The sequence below is a fragment of the Lonchura striata genome, chromosome Z (assembly GCF_050655825.1).
Source record: "Lonchura striata isolate lonStrDom1 chromosome Z, ASM5065582v1, whole genome shotgun sequence".
NCBI lineage: Eukaryota > Metazoa > Chordata > Aves > Passeriformes > Estrildidae > Lonchura > Lonchura striata.
The window spans coordinates 78558116-78574605 of record NC_140740.1 but is presented as its reverse complement, the minus strand read 5'-3'; positions in this window follow the sequence as shown (position 1 = coordinate 78574605).

The following is a 16490-nucleotide window of genomic DNA, read 5'->3' as shown; positions in this document are numbered from 1 at the left end:
TGTAACACCAGTGTACAAGGTAGAAAAGACAGATTTTAATCTGTGTTTTGAGCAGGCAAATTATGGAATGGCAATTGAAAAGCATGTGGTCTAATTATGGATATATTCTTCAAGAGAAGCTCGGGAAGTTTTAACTGCAGGAAGCTGTTGTCCCTGGAGATTTACTGTGAAGATCTAATGTACAGATGTAGGCATTGCTGAGTAAAAATCTCACTGTATTGAAGGCTTTGAACTACCACCTGATAAAAGTGACAATGCATGCATGTGAGGCAATATCTCTCAGCTGTAGTGTAGGCACATGAGCTGTGTCTGGTATCATGCCCTTAGATAGTCATGTCCTATCAGGAAAGAGTTGTTCTATCTCTCTAAAATTAAAAACCTGGAAAAGGAGAGGAAGATATTTTATAAATTTTACTAAGAAGATATTGGACAGATGGTAAATCAAACCATTCTAAGTGTACTTAGCATTTTAGAATATACTTTGATAACTTAATGTATGAAAAAATGTATTTGTGATGCATTCAGCATATTTTAAGGTTATGTTTGAGCTATACTATACCTAGAAAATATATTTATAATTTTTCTTGCTCATGCTAATATGAATTAATAAATACTTATATATTTATTTTGCCTTGGTTGAACAAGCCCAATATTTTGCATTGATGCCCCTCCATGAATGAATGGCATGAGGTTTCTTTCTGGTTTTTGGTTCATAAACCCTACAAACTAGTGTCTGTAATGATAACTGTGAGTTATCATCTTGGTATCAGCTTGGAACACAAGTCACAGTCTTCACAGTCCTCAAACATCTTCCACTCCAAATATAGTCTTTGCTCATAAGCTTTTTCAGTTGCCCACATAAGAGGTTTTTCATTTATAGGCTGGGAAATTACAGCATATCAATACCAAATGTCTTTCAAGAAGTTCAAATTTACATATGCAAAATAAGTATATTCTGTGGTTAGAATCTAGAACTGTCTGGAATTTCTGCTAATACCAGTGGAGATAATTTGTGGAGTGTTTTCAGTAATGACCTAAGAATCAAGTAAAGGTTAGAAAAATTATGTCTTTGAATTTGTTCAGGAAAATATATACTTCAAAGAGAAGATTAGAGTGGATAGAAAAAGGATGAACGAGTTTCAGGGTTGTTTATTTCTGGGAGGTTGTCTGTCAGCCAGCTTTCTTCCTGAATGACAACTTTTGCTGGAATAAGTAATAAGGAAGACTGATTTTTTTCTCATTGAGCTAGATGGCAAACCCACAACAGATGCATGTGGTCTTAACTGTAAAGTTTCAAAGAAAACCTTTCCTGCTTTACTAAATTGAATATGTATTGTATATGTAGAGTTTTCAGACCCTTGTCTTTAAAAACAGTTACCAAGAAGTGTGTTTGACTTGCATGATAGCTGGGTAGTATCCATATCTCATTATTACCTATTTACTGTAAACAATCAAGTAGGAAACAGGAATCACTTTCATGACTGTAGAAGAGAAATTCAGATGAAATACAACCACAACCAAAAGATACTTGTTTTTAAATTCAGTGGATACTTAGGGTGTTATTTATTATCCCACAACAGTTTACTGTATTGATAAAAGAACAATGTGTCAATCTGCCACAGGCCATGGCAGTTTGTAAACCATATTTGGTCACATTTAAAAGATATGATGCAGAATCATTATTTAATAGCATTTGCAAATTCTCTTTTCAGCAACAGCACTGAGAATGGCAGTTTAAGTGCTGAAAGCTGAACAAAATATTTCCAATAGAGTAATTTAAAGCTAGAATGTCATTCAGCAAACTCGAACAAAACCAAATGGGCAGCTATCTTTCTATCTTTCTTCATATGTATAAATGTATATCTATCTATACACACACACACACACACATATTTATTTGATATTGTCATGGTTTAAGTCCAGCTGGAAATTAAAGACCGCACAGCTACTCACTCAAACCCCCTTCTCTCCACCCCAACCTGGTGGAATGGGGAGAAGATTAAATGTAAAATTTGTCTATTGAGATAAGAACAGCTTAATAATTGAAAAGAAATTAAAATATAGTAATAATGGCAAATGATAATAACATTGATAACAAAACAGGAAGACCAAGTGATGCTCAGTGCATTTGCTCACCTGCTGCTGACAAATGCCAGACCCACCTCCAGTGAACACAGATCAGTCTCTCTTCCCAATAAATCCCCCATTTGTCTACTGGGTAGGATATGGTGTGGAACATCCCTTTGGTCAGTTTGGGTCATCTGGCCCAGCTGTGCTCCTCCCCAGTTTCTTTTGTGTCCTCACTGGCAGAGCATGAGTTAAAAGTCCGGAATAAACACAACTTGGAAAAACCCAAAATATCAGTGTGCTTATTCCCATTCTTAATACAAAATGTGGCAGTGTAATACTACTACTACTACCACTACTACTGAGAACAATTTAACTCTACCCTGGAGGAAACCAAGGCATATATATATAAATATATATATCATATATATTATATATATTATATATATATATATATATATTTATATGAGAGTCATAGAAAATAGAAGTGTAGTACCAAAGCTTATGTAGTACCAAAGTAGAGTGAGCAGAAGTTTTTGATTCAATCATTATTGACTTTTTCATACTTTATACTTTGAACTATAATATTTTGCTAAAAAATTGGGAGAAGGTATATCATTATCTGCTTAGTTTGCTTAGTACTGTTTATGTAAAAAAATTGCTATTTCACTATGAAACCATTTTCTGATGATACATTATACATTTTATTTGGTGTACTTGCAATTTCTGTTTTGCTATTTGGGATCTCATGTCTTATCAGCTACCAGAGTATTTTCTCTTTTATACAATACTTCAAAATTTTCAGTGTCTTACAGAAACTGAGAGACTCTCCAAACTGAGAGGTTCTTTGATACTTAAAATAAGCAATTCTAAAACAAAGTCCTTTTGATATAGTGATAAAAATTATTTTCCCCTATTGATAATGAAAAATGAGAATCTACTTATGCTGATTATTTCCATGACGTGAGTTTATTACTTTTCTTGGATAATCAAATCAAAATTCATCATATAAAATGACTATTCTTTTTCATGTGGCAACGATCCCATTTTTCTTTCTAATTACTGTCTTAATTTCTCCAAGCTGTGCATGAAACTGTAAAAAAAAAATTGTCCCCTATGTGATAAAAATTCTTAGAACAGAAAACTTATCTCATGAAGAAATTTGTATGCATACTTTGTAGAGAAACCATCTCATTTAAGGTGGACAGGAATTTTTTCAGGTCCTAATAGGTAGAAAATAATGTATAAAAATTTTATGACCACTCAAAGATAAATTACATACACATGATATTGGAACATAAGTGATTTTAAAATAAATAATTGATATCTGAAGAATTAAAAAATTCATATTTCATGAGATTCTATTGACAATTTATAAAATTAAGTTTAAATATTTCTTTTATACGAGATGGTGGCTTCCATTCCCTCTATAGCCAGTTGTCACATAGAAAATTGTGGCTGTAGTTAAGAAGGAAACACATCTGCTCTCTTGTTAGGACCTAAATTCCTCAGTTGTCTTGGGCAGAAATATCTATTCCATGCAGTGAGAAATTTAAATTAGACTTGATATGTCAAAAAAAGGAAAAGAAAAAAAAGAGGGAGGGTGAGAAAGAAAAAAAAAAATCACATTTTTGAGATTTACAGACTCAAATATGTTGGAAGAGATCTCTGAGATCATTGAGTCTATGACCTATAACAAAACAGCACTGTGTCAACTAGACCATGGCCTATAGTGCCACAACCAGTCTTTCCTTAAACATTTTCAGGAATGATGACACTTCCATCCCCATGGCAGTCTGTTACAATGCCCAATCACCCTTTCTGGGAAGAAATTCTTTCTGATGTCCAGCCTAAACCTCCCCCTGGTGCAGCTTAAGACTGTGTCCTCTTGTTGTGTCACAGTTTGCCTGTGAGTGAAGAGACTGACCCCCCTCTGGCTTCACCCTCCTTTCAGGCAGCTGTACAGAGTGATCAGGTCACCCCTGAGCCTCCTTTTCTCCAGGCCAAACACAACCAGCTTATCCAGCTGCTAGTCATCAGATGTGCTCCAGATCCTTCACTGGATGTCCAGATCCTTCATCAGATGTACTCCAGATCTTTCACCAGCTCCACTGCCCTTCTCTGGACACACTCCAACACCTCAATGTCCCTCCTGAAGGATGATTCCTCTTTCCATTTACTGAGGCAATGTCAATGGCTAGATTATTATTTAGCTCTTAAGTGGTAAAGCATTCTTCTCTTTATCTGTCACAAGGCTGTACTTCAATATAAGAAGTTTTGAAGTTGTGCCTGGCTGACCCTCACAATTTTCTTTTATGCTGGCAGTGTCATAGCTGACTTATGTAGTGATAGACATTGTTCAAACAGAAAGGCTGGATACTCAGCATTCAAAGAGGTGAAATCAGTGAAAAAAATCCTCTGCCTCCTTCATGCGTTTGCCTATTTTTTCTGTGCAAGGTTGCATAAAAACTCTCCAACTTCTTTAGATTGTTAAGCTCCTCAGAGAATATTTAGAAAGCTGTGAGAGAATTCAAACATTAATTTCTTATGGAGAAAGAATGTAACCACTCTACCTTGATAATATTTGAAATAAGGCAATAGACAGGATATTGTAGACAGTGATGGCAGGGAATAAAATCAGAATTAAACAAATGTTATCATTTGATGCTTCTTTTTGTACTTAAATTCAATTATACAAACGCACATATATGTTTCCATGTACAACTGTGAATTTTTTGTTTCTTTGCAATGCATTTGTGGTTATTAGTGTCTTATATTTTAATGACAGATGTAATGTGTCAGTCTCTACAGAAAATTGCATTCTATAACATTTGGCATATATAGGCAAAAAACTGTTAGAGGAAATTCAAATTAACAAGGTGCCCAGAAAGAAAAGGGGAATTAAAATAATTTTTAGCAAGCAGAAAAAAATTAACATTGAGAAATACTGTTTTGGGGGATAGGAAATGTGTGTCTTCAGAAGAGATAAAAGCAAATGTGAATGAGAGAGCAGACCTCATTTATGTAAAGTTGCAGTAGCTGTGAACAAACAAGAATACTTGCAGCAAAAGTTACATAGAGATGACAAAACAGGAGGTTTTGATCCCTGAAGTGTCTATGAATGGGTAGAGCTAGCTATTTCAAAATCAGTTTTACAGTTTTCTAATTTTAGCTTTTATTTCCCATGTATTGATCTTTATTTTTTTAAAAAAAAAGTCCTTACTAATATGCAAAATAGCTGGATAGAGGGGTTTTTTGTTGTTTATTTTTAGTAAAGCAACTAAGAAAATACAAAGTGAGATTGTACTGGTGCAGAATTTTTATATTTTATGTCTTTTGTTTAACTTGTACACTTATTTCATTTGGAAAATAATTAAAGACTATATTGCATAATCCATTTTTTGCATGATTGAGCAACAGGCATCTCATATGTAAATTGCTTTCTTTCTATTGATCAGAAGTACCTCAGAAACAATAAAAATAATACACTGTTAACTGATGTTGTAGATTGCAGACGCAGCACTGCCAAAGAGCACCTAAGGAAAATTAGGAGGAAGAATGATGGCTTTTAACTTTGTTAGCCTGCTATTAAACTTTTGCATATTCGAAAATCTTTCTTCTTTTCTTTAAAATTACTAGTCTTTCCTAAGGAAATGTAAGTGCTCCATGAATCTTCAATAGTGAATAGAGGATTTTTGGCCATAAAACATGTTTGAGGTCAATTAAATGATTTCTCATTTGTTCTGCAAAAGAAAGGAATAAACAGAATCCTCAAGGCAAGAGTGAGCAGGTTTTGTAATGTCTTTAAATGACTTTAGTTAGTAGTACTGAAGACTAATAAAACAATGAGAAAAGACAATTTTTCATATTTATGTAATTCACTTAGAGCACTATCTTGTAGGTCAATGAGTATGAGGGAAGGCAAGAGTAGGAATTTGCACTTTTTCCTCCTTTATTTTCCTTTTCTTTTTACTGTGCTAGGAAGTACCAGAGCAAAAGACAACTGAAAAAAAAAAAAAAACACCAAAGAAAATAAAACAATAATTGAAGACTTAAGCTGTGAAGGAAGCAGCATCTTCTCCAAATAAACTTACTGTATAATGTTACACACTGCATTTTGACAGCTGGCTCGAATAGAAAGTACTTTCTAACTAGAAGTGTTTTGAATGCCTTGGTCACTAAGAAAATACTTCAATACTTTGGTGGTGTAAACTCTGAATCTATTGCTGAATGGAATACCCACAAAGAGCAGCTATTGCTTTTCACTCCTGAACATGAGAATTTGTGAATTTGTTATTCTGAATAATAAAGAAACCAAAAAAGATTTTGAAGTACAGTTGAAGTGTGAATCTTCACAGTTCTGTAATCCTTCCTACTCTTCAGATAATGGGTTGGAGCTGTCTGTATGTTTGTGAAAATGACTGCAGAAAAAGAAACAAAAAAGAATTGTTGGGATGCTACAATTTCTGAGTTTTCAGAACTGACTTGTACGAAGACATCTAGTAAACATACTGGTTGCTTAAACCATTTGGAAAAATTCCTTATCTGTTGGACATGCTACCACTCTTATTGTAAAGCTTTAAATTATTGTATTGGTATACCATTTTCCTTGTAATGTGGCAGAAGCTACTAGAAATTTTTGTTAGTTCTCAAAGATTGTTTGTCCCTTGGAGAAACATCAACACTGAATGATTAGGATACAAATAAAATAAGATGCAGCAGATGATATGCATTTAAAATGTTCTTCAGCATTGCTCCTGGAATCTAAGTGATTCATTTGCTCTCTTGTGGTTGTGTCCTTTTTTTAAATTTTTACTCCCTTCATGGAACTGCCCCAATGACCTGCTTTATTTATTGCTCTGATTGAATTCTTCAAGAAATCCTTTTGCTCCGATCTAATGCATCTCTCAGGATCAACAGAGTCCTGCAGGGCAATTCAGAATCACTTCAGATAATGATACTTTTTAGTATAGAACCAAATTTTGAAGAACCTTTTTTCTTTTCAAACGGCTCTGCAGACTAAGGAAGTGACACTCAATATCACACCGTTGGGTCACTGCAAGAGCAGGAAAGATAACAGCAAAGCACACACTCTATACATTCACTAATGTAGATGAGGGCAGGCTCTTGAAAATTTGACTGTGTACTCAAGTCAAGCATGGGATATTACAAATTTTGCTTAATGTAACAAACTGTGATAATTCTCACCTTAATATTAAAATGTTGAATATGTACCATATATAATTATTTTATATTAATTTAAAAATTCACTTTGTACTTCTGACTCCAAATGCTTTAATTTTCTCTGCTCCTGAAATAAATTTCTTATTACTCCTTTTCAAGGTCTCTGTTTATTAGAAGTTTCAGATACATCGACAGTTATGTGGGTTTTCACATGTAAATATAAAGTCTTCTGATTCTTCCTACACTTCCTAGATTTAACAGTAGATGAAAAAATCTGTATTTGCTGCATGGTTTAAATAGTGTATAAAGCTGAAGGGAATAAAAGAAAAGATTTTGTGATCACTTCAGACTTGTATTGACTTTGATATACTAATGCTAACCCTATACAAGTAGAAATTTTAGCAAATAGTTGTCTTCTGCATGATGTGCTAATATGATGGGATTTTGTTTGTATTATAGCACAGATTTTTATTACATATATTTTTGTATTTTTTTCATAACTTTTTCTTTTAAACTGACAGAGGAATTATTCTGTATTATAGCTATATACCAAATAATTGAACACTTTGAAAATTTTTATTTGTTTCAAAGCATAAAATAATTTTTTAGGTTCATGCATATGCATATTTTTTAGGTTCATGCATATTTGTGTAAATATTTGAGCTAAAAATTGAATATAAATGCAAGATTAGGAAATATAGAACTTTGCAGCATCTTGTTAACTATGTAAAAGAGGAGGAAGACCTATCAGATGCCTTTTGAGTGAACACAAAGCACCAGTGCAACCAGTAAATATGAAAGACTAAGTGAACAACAGTAGCAAGTGAAATCTTATTTTATAAGTCCAGTTGTGCACAACAGTATATGCATGTTTTAAAAGTAAGGAATACTTGTAAAAAACTGTCATGGTTTGACACTGGCACAATGCCAGTGCCCCCATGAAAATGTGATCCCTACCTTGAATGCTGTGAAGTGGAATCTAGAATAGAGCAAAGCAGGCCCAAGCTTAATAACAGGAAAAAAACCTTTATTAAACTACTACTACAAAAGAAAAGAGAAAACTAAAGAAGGGTTAAAAAAACCCACACAAAGATCCAAATGAAAACCTTGCAAAACATTCCTCCCCCCACCACCCAACTCCAACAAACCACAGTGAGACACAATCTGGACCCCAATCAGGTTTCCACCCTTCAAGCAATCGATACTCAGTTTATTGAGGGAACAGGAGTCTCTCCTGTGCCACAGACCCCCCAAGAAACACAGCTCCACATCCTGTGTTTCCATGTCACACATGGCACCGCCCGGAGAAAAAAGTTTGCCATGGTGACCCTTCTCCTTTCCATGCACAGTGCTCTCACCACAATGCATGGATGGTCACTGCCTTTAGGATTTTTCCTTTCAAGGATGCCCTGCCAAGAGGGGAGAAAACAACAGTTCAGTTTTTCATTGTTTGGGACCACAGTCCCCCCCATTTTCCCCTGGGGCCGAGGGCTCAAGAACAGAGATCTTCTTCTCTTCTCTTTCCTTTCCAGGGCAAGGGGGTGCCACCACAAACCCCCTAACCTTTTCTCTGTTCACTCCACTATTGTCTTTTTCTCAGCTGAAGCAGGTCTTTTGACTCACTGGCATCCTCCCAAAACACAGTCCCTCTTGAAGGAGATTTGGTTCAGGTTGTGGCTAACATGGAAAAGTCCAGCCAAAAGCAACTCCTTGTCCCACTCCCATCCAGAATTCCTCCTTCCAACATCCCAGGGTCCAAGATGTCCCTCTTCCTCTCTTTCAAACCGAGGAGGGGAAAGGAAGATTCACAAAGCTTTCATTTCTCAAGGAAGGGTTAAAAGTCCGAACTCCCAGGATGGCTCGATGCCCGGACATCCAGCAACTCCCACACACTGGGCACCTTGCAGCTCCCCCCGCTCCTCCTTCCTCGCGGCTTTCTCTCTCCCTCTCGGGAGAGGACTCTGGGGGGGGGAAATGGAGACATCCCAGATTTCTTCCACCCTTCCATCTGCAGGGGCCAGCCCGGTTCCAGTCCTTCCACCACCCTTGGGGCTTTCGGCCTACCTTTCTCAGGCCATGGGGCTTCCCCTCCCCACCCAGCTCGTGGCTGGGCGGGGGAAGGTCTGCACTGCACGCTGACCGGAACCAAAGAGAGCGAGTTCCCCTGGGAATTCTGCTTTCAACACCTCTGTGTTCTCAGAGGCGTGTCCACCTTCAATTGGTCAATATCTAAATTGACCTCTTCCTTCCGGAAAAAATTCTCTTTCCGTGTCAAACCACGATAAAAACATATAAAAAGAATATTAGGCCAATTAGGAAAATGCAGAGAATTTTAAGGCAAAACTTTTAAATTTGCAGAATTTGTTGTCATGCTATCAAATCAGAAACAGAAAAAATATTTTTCTAATTATAAACACATGGAGAAAAATGTTGAAATGTGAAAATCCATCAAAACAGAATTTTATAACGAATGAATGTTCATAATGGAAACTAATTTTTTTTTAAATTATCAGACTGAAAAAGAGTAAAATTTAACAGAGTACATATCCATTTAGATTTAAGGGAAATGTGTCGCATAGTAGCTTGCTAGTATGAGTAAAATATGCTGTTTAGTCTGCCATACTCTGCTGTGTTTGTAAAACTGTCCCAACCAAAGAGAAAGAATGTGAATCTCCAAGCTGAAGAGATAAGAGGGGCCCCTTGAACTCTAAAATGAAGAAGAAAAAAAACCAAAGCTAAGACTGCAAAAAATAGACAACGGGATTAGAGAGTTCTCTATGCAAAGACTAATTAAAAATTGTAAAGCAAAATCAACAAAATAAATATACATTAACCAATTGTAAAATTCTACATACATATATAAATTAGTAAGGGATAATATAAAAGGATCGAGAATCCTCAGGGGCACATGTCCTTTGAAGGGGAGCAATCCCCACATCTGCCCAGTGCTGTAATAAACATGGCATCCCTAAAAATCTTTATCAGAATTGTAGGGTCTTAATTTTTCACCACATTCCAAGACCCATCCTATTCTGGGACAACTTTCACATAGAAACATTAGAAGTAAAACACAGTTCCACTTTAAAGTCTGAATATCTTTGCTTTATAAAAATGTAGGAGGTTAGAGAGTTTCAGTTTGGTGTTCTGGGAAGGCAATTTAATCTGTCTAATTATAGCAGTGTTCTATTTCAACATTGGCTGATAGCATTGGTTCAAAACACTGACCTTGAAACTAATCACTGTTCATTTTGGGATATTAAGAAAAGGAGTGAGCCCTGATCTTATATATATAGTAGTGCTGTGCCCTGTGGATTGTCAAAGCAACACTGTTAGGAAAGATTAATGCAAAAGTACGAAAATAATATATTGCCATGCTGATTCTCCATTCTCATCTGGATCACCATTCAAAACAGGCATGATTTTAACACTTGTGGAAAGGAGAACAGTCCGTCTGAACACATGAGAAATGTGCTTGTAATAAATACATCTGTTCCTGCATTTTAAATAATTAATATAAAAAGGCACACAAGTAAAAATTTTAATATTAATTAATTATAAGATATGAGGATGTTGTGCGAAGATGGGTTAAAATGCATTAAAAGTTGAGGACTGAAAGCATTTGCCCTGTCCTCAAGGGAAAGGAAGCTTTTCAGCTTGTCATGTAGTATGACCTCTAGTACATTCAAGCCACTAAAATAATCCATGGGCAGATATATGGACGGACACCATACTTTGTTTTAAGTTTCTCAAGAAAAGAGATAAATAAAAAAATCAGCAAAATTGTATTACACTACCAGCTTCCTTCTTTTCATCCTTAATCAAATGAGTAATATATATCTAAAATGACTACTCATTCATGTAAGTTTCAGGATAATTTCATCAGAAAATTCCTTGGAAATATGTGATTTTGTGAGCATATATCTCATTTGGGGCAGCTAACTAACAAATCAAAGCAAAAGCATAAATAACTAATCCAATGACTTCAGACAATGCCTTGAGGAAAATGTTGATTCTAGCCAAAATTTTCAGGGGAGCTGTTTTAAGTCTGACAAGTCGGAAGTCCTCTGTTGTAAGACAGATATCTAGGTTGCAGAAAACACATAATAAAGATCTGTTAAGTACTATCTGAAGTACGATAATCAAAGTTGTGCAGATGTTTCAAGAACATGTCTCTCCTCCCACAGCTGTCTCTTCACATAAAGCTGCAACTGGAGTAAGACAGTGTACTCTTTCTGTGGAAAAGAAATAAAATGCTTTTCTAGGTCAGCAGAAAAGAGTTTTCATTACTTTTTTTCTCATTTTATGTCTTTCAGAAAGAAATTTGTAAATATAGACCAAGACAGGATATGTATGAAAAATAAGCAAAAGCATTACAACTATTAACAAGGAAAACAAATATAAAAAAATATGATCTTCATGTAGAAGACCACATGCAGATAGTGTGCATTTTGGGAATAGGGTTTTTTGTTCCTCAAAGGACTATAACATGCTGAGAAAAAAATGCATGATATACTAGGAAAGCTACATACCATAGCTATAATTGCCAAACCATGTCTTATATTTGCATGAATACATCCTACAATATACTTTCATGCTTTTTACCTCTATTATTTGACAAGGAAGTCAGAAAGATTCTAGCTTGAAAGAATTTGTGAGATGCATGCACCTTGCCTCCCCTACCTGTGTCCCATTGCACTGGGGACAAATATACATCTCCATTTCACAATTAATCCATGACACTTTAGAAGAAACATTTCCTAAAAATGGTAGCATTCAGTAGAAAATAATTTCAATGTACTTCTTAATATTCTGTGTTTGAGGGCCTGACAAAGTAATCTAAAGACCTTGAGCAGCATTAAAAGGACTCTTGGGATGGAGTATCTTTTCTAGTAAGACACATGTATTTCTAGGGTAATGAGCTCTGTTGGGGGTAATTTAGATTATAGAATGCTTTAGATTATAATATTATTGTTTCTAATTTAGGTATGCCTTAAAAAGGAGTATGAGTTTTTGAATTACTGAATATTAATTACCTACTAAATAAAATACATAATTTTAAAAGATTAGAAGAAAATCTATTAATATGTATTGTATGTATTATGTACATAAGGGAGTATAATTTGGTTGCCTAATGAAAACAGTTCAGTGAATTTCAGTAACTCTGCTTCGGCACTTCAAAATAGACCCATAACACCCTACCCCTGAATGTGGCAGGTGGGAGACCGATGAAAGACTACTGAGCAAGCAGAGGGCTCAAAATTCCACTCAGAACAATAGTGAAACTTCAGTAGAAAGTACTGTAGTGTTTCTCTTTTTGTATATGATGAGAGGAGAAGGCAGTGTCAGATGGACTAGTGCCTCTACTGAATTAAATTAGCCCATCTAAGCTGATGTTCTCAGAGGTACAGAAACTTATACCACTTACAGAGATGTTGTAATGCATGTATATGAAATATATATAGGCCTATTCCATGGGTTAGCTTCTTGTCTGGTCTCTGGTGTTGTATTGTGTTATATGGTTTGTCCCTGTTTTTCCCTTGTTTATGGTTTCATCCCAAATTGTCTCCCCTTCCCTAAATGTCAATCTGATCCTCACTCCTCCCAAATCCCTAGAAATTCCCTTGTCAATCCTGATATCCCCTCCCTGGCACCTTGTCTGTCACTCGACTCTCCAGCCCCTCTCTCTGGAAGCTTCCAGAAGGGTGTTGAGTGACTGGCCAGGGGCCAGGGGTCCCCCCTCCTCAGCTCCCTGATATGTTGTCCTGCTTGTCAATTACTTCATGTCCCATCCCCTCTATCCCCCCGTCGGTGGATAGCCAAACCCCTCCCTTGTTTCCACCCGAAAAGGGGCTCCTCCAGTCTCCTCAGGGGCTTTCCAGGAGCTCCCCCGAGCTACCAATAAACCTTGGATTTTACAGCCTGGGTTGTCTCCTCCCGGTTCCCTCACCATCACTGACAGTGCCTTCCGAGGAAAGGGCTCACAACCCTCAGCTGCTCTTCCACACTCCAGAGCACGGAAGGGTGGCCCCTGAGCTGTGTCGGAGCTATTAAGGAAGCATTAAGAAGACTTTTGGTGGACACTGTGGCATGGTGTAAATTTACCTTTTTGGTGTACTCCCTGTCTAAAAGTTTCCACAAAGGAAATCTTTCTTTGTGTGTTTTTATGCTGTATAACATCAGCTGAACTTTTCAACCTATTCAAAATATAAAATAATAATAATTAAAAAAAGATAAGCAATTAAGAATTGTGAAGATTGAGAGAAGCCATGAAGTCCTTTCCAGGACAATTAAGTGGCATAGGACAATTAATGCCCCAGATTTGGCTACAATTTGAGGAAACCTTACCCTTACATAAAATGTTCTAAACAAGTAGTGAATGAAGTGTGTTGTAAAATCATACAAAATATCAGCATACAGCTACTGTGTGCATGCCACTTACACAGCTTCCTTGTGCATGTGAATGCCAAATGTAGAAAGCTCAGGGTCTGTTGTACCCAGGCTTCTCCTGCAAGAAGCATCACCAGCAGGTTGCCTGCAGCTGGTTGTTCAAAGGAGAGGTGATTACATGGGTGTGAGTCCTGTATCCAGATAATGTTTTGGTTGTAGCTAATTCAGAGCTCTTCACTGAGTTTATGAGGACTCACCATTTGCCATGAAGAAAAGGCAATATTTTGTGAGCTATGTGCCTCACAGATTTCCAGGAAGATCTTAGGACAGCATCCCTGGCCAGGCTGTCCAGCCCACCCCCATCCCTCTGGATCTGGGTGTTCGTCATGGTGCAGGGGAGCCAGCCCTCAGTGCTCCATGACAAGTATCCAGGAGGAAGAGCCATTCCTCCTCTTTGGCTTGAAAACGAAGATAAAAGGCAACACGTGAATTGCTGTAACAACAAGTATGACCTAATTAAGGAAATAACAGATACTCTTTCTTCCAAAATTGATGTTGCTACTAAAATGCACTGTGCATGTGTGTGTAAAGGCTAACTGTCATGGGAAATAAGGGGAAGGCAGGGTCCAGACAAGACCAAAACAGTGACAAACAGATATTAATGGATATCTGTTGTAATTTCCAGGAAAAAAGAATATGAAAAGGTAGCTTACGGGAAGTAGACATTACATACAATAGAAATTACTTTAAATCAGTGAAATAAAACTTTCCCAGATGTCTGCAAATGTTTTCAGCTGATTATGGTTCAAGCTAAAATTAAGACTTTAAAATTATTTAGCAGAAATAATAGAAATCAGAAAGATTGTAAGCATGAACACACTAGTAGGAATGTGGCCATTAAAAGACCATAGCTGCAGATGAAATATTGAATTAACAAACTATAATCAAGCACATAGTGAAACATTAATGTGAATGAGAGATGCAGCAAAGCAATCCAGGTAAAATGGTGGGAAGGAAAACCTAAATGAAACAATTAACCAGAAAATAAGTTTTTTAAAAAGATGGTGCTTGTTAAAAATTAGCGCAAACATATCTACGAGAAGAACCTATGGTGTCCGATAGACAAATGTGCATTACTGAGCAGGAATATCTCTGAATCCTCTGGTTTTCTCTAAAACCAGCAGGAACCTTTGAACAGTCCTTTCAAAGTGACAGTCTGTTCAAAGTGGAAAGTGGACACATTTTCCTGGTAGGCAAAAACAAGAACCCAAGGATAAACATGGAGGAAGTTATAGTGTTATTTACAAAGCAGATAATTAATGAAAAACCAGAAATAGAAACTGTAGGCTTTCATAGTTCACGTACTGAATTATTGGATGATAGTGTTAAAAATTAAGAGGAACTTTTCCATTTGCATACACAATGGACTGGACATCAAAAACTAAGATATTTTTATTGAAAAAAAAGCAACAGTAATGGAAGAAACCAGGATGTAAGCTTTGATAAAGTATCAGTCACACTACAGACAGTCAGAGACTTTGTAATTGTCTCAGTGTGCAGTTGGGATTAAATGGTTTTTTGTGTTTGGTGCTGTCAACTTTTATCCAGAAATCATCATCTGGCGCAGGATTTCTGAATTACAGTAATTTCTGCTTTCCTAAGTTAAGTTGGGTAATTAGTTTGATTCTAGCTATTTAGTACTATAAGTTTAATGAAACAAAATAGCGACTGTGTGTTTATGAACTTTATTTTTCTTGCTGTTATCCTGTTCAAAACTCTCAGTGTGTTTTTGGCATTCTGAAAACAACAGGTGAGTTTTCTATACTGAATTAGCACTGCATTAAATTTTATTGAGAATAGCAAAGTCTGATCCCTCGTGTCTTTTACTTATCTCCTGCAAGACTTTAAAATTTCAGGGTTCTAGAAACCAAACTGATCACCTGTTACTGCTATGATGACAATGATTTAAGTGAATAGCCAAGAATGAGTAGTGGGAATAAGTCCTGGTTTATGTTGTTCCCCTGGTTTTGCAAGTCCCTACCAATGTGACATTCATTACCCTGTTACGAAATTGGGGAGCTTTGATGTTGGAGCCATGATAGCCTAGTCATGATTTTTCTTCTCTACACCTACTCCGGGGAAAAAAAATACATAATCAAAAGACCAAACGATCAATGGGGCTTGATTTGTATTGTCAAAGGAGAGCTGCTTAAGTTCATGAGGATCAGAGATTCTTTCTGGTGGTTGAGCAACAGAGATAGTTCTGAGTATCGACACACTAGTGACATTGTATGAGAATGAAGATTAGGGAGAAGAACGTAATTCTGAACATTTTTATAACTATAACACAGAAAGAGACGACAGAAAGGAAGCAGCAACTTCAACATGCTTTTTACTTCATTTTAGTCTAGATTCAATTAAAGAGGAAAACTACAGCCGAACAAATCTGATATAGATGTCCAGGAGCTCCATTAAGAAAGAGTCCTGTGGTGATAGAACATAGTTTTGAGAGAGGATAGTCCTAATTAACCAATTTGTTTTCCAGAAAAGTAAAATCATGTTAGAAAGAGGGACCTTTCTTTTCATAGAGTTTGACCTATGTTTTTTAAGCTTTTCTCCTTTATTCCATCTGCCTCCCAGGAACCACAGTTTCCTATAATGGCCCTGTGGTGCTCTTTTTTATTGTCTGTGAAATACTGCAGAAGGCAAAGTGTCAGTACTTTGAGGACAATGGAAAAAATGGAGACAGATCTGGCATCACTGAAAGACAGAAATATTTAATGTATGACCACCTGCAAAGGAACTAACTACTAACTACAAACAACTGATTGAAAATCAAAATAAAGGAAAGC